Source organism: Hordeum vulgare, chromosome 5H (genome assembly GCF_904849725.1).
Source record: "Hordeum vulgare subsp. vulgare chromosome 5H, MorexV3_pseudomolecules_assembly, whole genome shotgun sequence".
NCBI lineage: Eukaryota > Viridiplantae > Streptophyta > Magnoliopsida > Poales > Poaceae > Hordeum > Hordeum vulgare.
Genome location: NC_058522.1, coordinates 406,042,337 through 406,048,560, shown reverse-complemented (window position 1 = coordinate 406,048,560; position 6,224 = coordinate 406,042,337).

Below are 6,224 nucleotides of genomic sequence, written 5' to 3'. Positions count from 1 at the left end.
GCCCGCGCCTCCCAGGCTTGTGGGCTCCCTAGGCCACCTCTGCCCTAGGTCTTTCGCCTATAAATTCCCTAAAATCCTAGAAAAAATCAGGAGATCATTGAAAGTACTTTTCCGCCTCCACAAGCTTCAGTCTCCACAAGATCCCATCTGGGGCACGTTCTCGTGCCTTGTCGGAGGGGGCATTCGGATATGGAGGGCTTCTTCATCAACACCATGATCTCTCTGATGATGCGTGAGTAGTTCACCATAGACCTACGGGTCCATAGCTAGTAGCTAGATGGCTTCTTCTCTCTCTTGGATCTTCAATACAAAGTTCTCCATGATCTTCATGGGGATCTATCCGATGTAATCTTCTTTTGCGGTGTGTTTGTCGAGATGTGATAATTTGTGGATTTATGATCAGATTATCTATGAATCTTATTTGAGTTTCTTCTGATCTCTCTTATGCATGATTTCATATCCTTGTAATTGTCTTCGAGTTGTGAGTTTTGTCTGGCCAACTAGATCTATGATTCTTGCAATGGGAGAAGTGCTTGGTTTTGGGTTCATATCATGCGGTGACCTCTCCCAGAGACAGAAGGGGTAGCGAGGCACGCATCGTGTTGTTGCCATCAAGGGTAAAAAGATGGGGTTTTCATCATTGGTTTGAGATTACCCCTCTACATCATGTCATCTTGCTTAAGGCGTTACTCTGTTCGTCATGAACTCAATACACTAGATGCATGCTGGATAGCGGTCGATGTGTGGAGTAATAGTAGTAGATGATGCCTATATGTATGATCATTGCCTTAGATATCGTCATGACTTTTCGCGGTTCTATCAATTGCTCGACAGTAATTTATTCACCCACCGTAATATTTTCTATTTTGAGAGAAGCCTCTAGTGAACACTATGGCCCCCGGTCTACTCCACACCACATTTTGAGCCTTACACTTTTTCTTTGTTGCACTTTCCGCCTTCAGATCTCACTTTGCAATCAATCTTGAAGGGATTGACAACCCCTTTATAGCGTTGGGTGCAAGCTCTTTGTGTTTGTGCAGGTACTCTGGACTTGACGAGATTCTCCTACTGGATTGGTACCTTGGTTCTCAAACTGAGAAAAATACTTACTACTCCTGTGCTGCATTACCATTTCCTCTTCAAGGGAAAACCAACGCAAGCTCAAGAGACGATAGAAGGTTTTTGTCGACGTAGCATCCTCCTTACGTGTTAACCAAGCATTCTTAACATTTTGTTCAGCTGTAGCGGGTGGTTCATCTCCTAGCACAGCATTAAGGACATAATCCTTCTTCCCATCTTGCAGGAGAAACTTAAGATTACCAGCCCAGTCTACAAAGTTGCTTCCATCATCTTTCGACTTAGCTTTCTCTAGGAACGTATTAAAATTCACGGTGACTGTCACGGGAGCCATTGATCTACAACACAAATATTTCGAAGTGGACTTAGACTATGTTCAAGACAATTAGAGTTTAACTAATCAAATTACCTGCTAAACTCCCACTCAAAAAGTACATCTCTCTAGTTATTTGAGTGGTACATCATCCAAATTCACTAACTCAAGTCCGATCATCACGTGTGTTGAGAATAATTTCAGTGGTAAGCATCTCTATGCTAATCATATCAACTATACAATTCATTCTCGACCTTTTGGTCTCATGTGTTCCGAGGCCATGTCTGCACATGCTAGGCTCGTCAAGCTTAACCCGAGTGTTGCGCGTGTGCAACTGTTTTGCACCCGTTGTATGTGAACATTGAGTCTATCACACCCGATCATCACGGGGTGTCTCGAAACGACGAACTGTAGCAACGGTGCACAGTCGGGGAGAACACAATTTCGTCTTGAAATTTTAGTGAGAGATCATCTTATAATGCTACCGACGTTCTAAGAAAATAAGGTGCATAAAAGGATTAACATCACATGCAATTTATAAGTGACATGATATGGCCATCATCATGTGCTTATTGACCTCCATCACTCAAGCACCGGCATGATCTTCTTGTCACCGGCGCCACACCATGATCTCCATCAACGTGTCACCATCGGGGTTGTCGTGCTACTTATGCTATTACTACTACAGCTACGACCTAGCAATATAGTAAATGCATCTGCAAACACAAACGTTAGTTTAAAGACAACCCTATGGCTCCTGCCGGTTGCCGTAGCATCAACATGCAAGTCGATATTAACTATGACAACATGATCATCTCATACATCCAATATATCACATCACGTCATTGGCCATATCATATCACAAGCATACCCTGCAAAAACAAGTTAGACGTCCTCTAATTTGTTGTTGCATGTTTTACGTGCCTGCTATGGGTATCTAGTATGATCACATCTTACTTACGCAAAAACCACAACGGAGATGTGCAAATTGCTATTTAACCTCTCCAAGGACTGCCTCGGTCAAAACCAATTCAACTAAAGTTGAAGAAAAAGGCACCCGCTAGTCATCTTTATGCAATGAGGTTGCATGTCAATCGATGAAACCAGTCTCCCGTAAGCGTACGAGTTATGTCGGTGATGGCGTTATAGTCCTAGGGTAGGGTCATAGGCCTGCCTTGTAGGTCCTACCCAAGGACTACCCCTCGTAAGGGACAAGGCCCTTAGTCAGTTCCGACTGAACTAAGGAGTTCCCATCGTCCAGTCGGTAACAGGTCCTCGACCATCCAGTCGGAGACTAGCATTCAGAGTATATCAAACTAACCGACTGGATTCCACTCTTTGCATCGTAACCCCCTGGAGGGAAACGGTCATACGTTTCCACGTGCCTTTATTAGCATTTAAGACGTACGTTACCTGTAACGTAGGCATTTAATCGCCACCACTCCACCCCTGTACACCGGACCGTTGTGGAGGGCAGCGCACTCTATATAAGCCACCCTCCCCCCACTGGTGCAGGGGTTAGCAATTCACTGTATTCTATATTCAACTCGACAACAAGCTCCCAGAGCACTCAGACGTAGGGCTATTACCTCCAACGCAGAGGGGCCTGAACTCATACAACCTCGCCGTAGCTAAGGCTCTGCCCATCCTTTCGTACCCTACACATCTACTGTCAGACTTATACCCACGACAGTTGGCGCCCACCGTGGGGCAGGCGTCTAAGTGACTTCCGGCGAGTTTGCGACTACATCGTTTCATCATGTCTTTCGGTGGAGATTCGAGCACGGGTCACGAGATCCTCTTCGGCGCTCTCTCCTTCATTATCGACGATTCGACATGGCTTCAGGACGCTCCTCTCGATATCGAGGCGCTTCCCTGCCGCGGGGCTACGCACTTCCGTGCCAGCGCCCGCGGCATTCTTCTTCTCCAGCAGTCGGCTCCGGTGCAGACCTACACCACCGTTACGCAGCGCAACAAGAGGTCCCGCCGTCCGCGGCTCCAGCGTTGGGTGCTACACGCCCAGGCGCGCCAGAACGCATCTTCGCAAGTGGCGGTCCTAGAGTCGGTTGTGGTTGCCCCATCGTCCCAGCGCTCGAACTCGGTTCCGATTGAGTTTCCTTCCGAGTACGCGGGTCGCGGGCCTGCAACAGAAATACACATGGCCAACTCCCATGAAGGTCCCCGTCAAGCTGGCCGGAACGAGCACGAGATTGGCGAAACGTCCGGTGCACGTCGTCCGCCTCGCCGTTCCGCCAGTCGGCACACTCGGCGGAGCAACGTGGAGTTGTTCCGCACACCCATCCTCAACTTAGCTGCGGCCGCCAAGATAGCCGATTCCCTTCAGCCTACTGATTCAAAGACTGGCAGGGGGATCGAGCAAATCCGCGCCCTGTTGCACATGGCGCAGCAGCAAAATTCGGCGGTCTCCTAGTCGCACAACAGGATTCACAATAGTTCTGTTCATGCGAATACACATCGGTCTGTTCATAGCCCCGGTTCTCACCAGCGACACAGGGGAGGCAGCCGTTCCATGAATCAAGAAGATCGTCGCCGTTCACGCACCCCTCCGCGGGGTGGGCCCTACGGGCCCCGACATCATGATGATCGGTGTTCAGTCGGTGACACTTACGACCCAAGGCCCGACGCTAGAGGGCATATCGCCGAGCGAAGGGTCGACAGGGGCCGAGCTCACCGCGATGGTTACGATATTGACCGTCCCAGTGGAAGCAGGACCATCGTCTCTGGTCCCGAGTGTTTCAGTCGAGCCATCCATTCAGCTGACATCCCTCCCAACTTCCGATTGGCGACGGGGATCAGAAAATATACAGGAGAGTCCAAGCCAGAAACGTGGCTGGATGATTACCGAGTGGCAGTCCAGATCGGAGGAGGAGACGATCATGTCGCCATGAAGCACCTCCCTCTGATGCTCGACGGCTCGGGCAAGCGTGGCTGAACCAGTTGGCCACCTCAAGCATCTACAGCTGGGCAGACTTGGCCCGAGTGTTCACCAGGACCTTCGAGGGGACGTGCAAGCGCCCTGCTGGCCTCGTGGAGCTCCAGCATTGCGCCCAGAAGCAGAATGAGCCCCTACGTAATTTCATTCAGCGTTGGACAACCCTCTACCACACGGTGGAGAATGTCATAGAGCATCAAGCAGTCTGCGCTTTCAAGGCAGGCGTGCGGTACATGGATCTGTACCTGAAGTTCGGCCGAACAGGCGACATATCCATGAGCAAGATGATGGAGATAGCGGCACGCTATGCAAATGGCGAAGAAGAGGACAGTATCCGAAGCGGCAAGCACAAAGCAGTCGCCGATGGAGATGGGAGTAACACTCGGAAGTAGAACCAGAAAGCTCCGACCGCTCCGCAGGCAGAAGCTGCAGCTGTAACCAATGCCAAGTTCAAGGGCAAAGGAAAGGCTCAGTTCACCCCCAAGAAGAAGCAGTTCAATAACCCCATCCTGGACCAGCCATGTCCGATTCATACGAAGATGGATGAAGAGGGAAACCCCATATATCCGAAGCATACCACTCGATAGTGTCGCCTCCTGATCTAGGGGTTCGACGAAGGGCAACCGAGTGAAAAGGACAATGAACAGGATGAGGAGGATAAGGAGGATCCGTCCCCCCAAGTCCATGCAACACTGATGATTTTTGCTGACGTGGATAGCAAGAGTCGACTGAAGCTGGTGAACAGGGAGGTGAACATGGCCACCCCTACCAACCCCAAGTTCCTCAAATGGTCTCAGACTGCGATCACCTTTGACCAGTCGGATCATCCGGCACATGTACCTACCCCAGGGAGACAGGCTCTTGTCGTCGACCTGATGGTGGAAGGAGTCCGACTGCGCAAAGTCCTCATGGACGGTGGCAGTGTCTTGAACATCATGTACGCCGACACTCTCAAGGGGATGGACATTCCGATGTCCAAACTCAGCGAGAGCAGCATGCAGTTCCATGGAGTCGTTCCTGGACGGAAGGCCAAGTCACTCGGCCAGATCGCGTTGGACGCCGTTTTCGGCTCCGACAAGAACTTCCGCAAGGAAAAGCTGACGTTCGAAGTGGTGGACTTCCAGAGCACTTATCACGCAATTCTGGGCCGCCCGGCGTATGCGCGTTTCATGGCCCGTCCATGTTACGTATACCTGAAGCTGAAGATGCCAGGCCCGAAAGGTGTGATCACCATCACAGGTAATCGACAGCGGGCCAAAGAGTGTTTGCAGCAGGGATCAAGAATCACCGACCAGCAGATGCCCGTCCTCGAGCTTGACGAATACAAGAAAACAGTCGACCCCGCTGATTTGATGCGTGCGAAGAAGCCAGCTTTGGAGTCTGCATTCCAGTCGGCGGGAGAGACGAAGAAGGTCAGCATCCACCCGACGGACGACACTGCTGCCCCGACGAACATCTCCACCACCCTCGATCCTAAATAGGAAGCCGAGCTCACCCAATTCCTCCGTGAGAACTGGGACATCTTCGCATGGAAGCCCTCTGACATGCCACGTGTGCCCAGGGAGTTGGCTGAGCACCGACTGCATGTGGATCCCACCGCTCGGCCCGTCCGAGAACGCATGCGTCGGTCCGCCGTGCACAAAAGGAAGGCAATCGGAGAAGAAGTGGCCAAGCTTTTGGCAGCCAACTTCATTCGCGAGGTACACCACTCCGAGTGGCTCACCAATGTTGTCATGGTGCCCAAGAAAGAAAAGTCGCTCCGGATGTGCATCGACTTCAAGCATCTCAATAAGGTCTGCCCGAAAGACCATTTTCCGCTCCCCCGCATCGATCAAATTGTCGATTCGACTGCGGGTTGTGAGCGTTTGTCATTTCTTGATG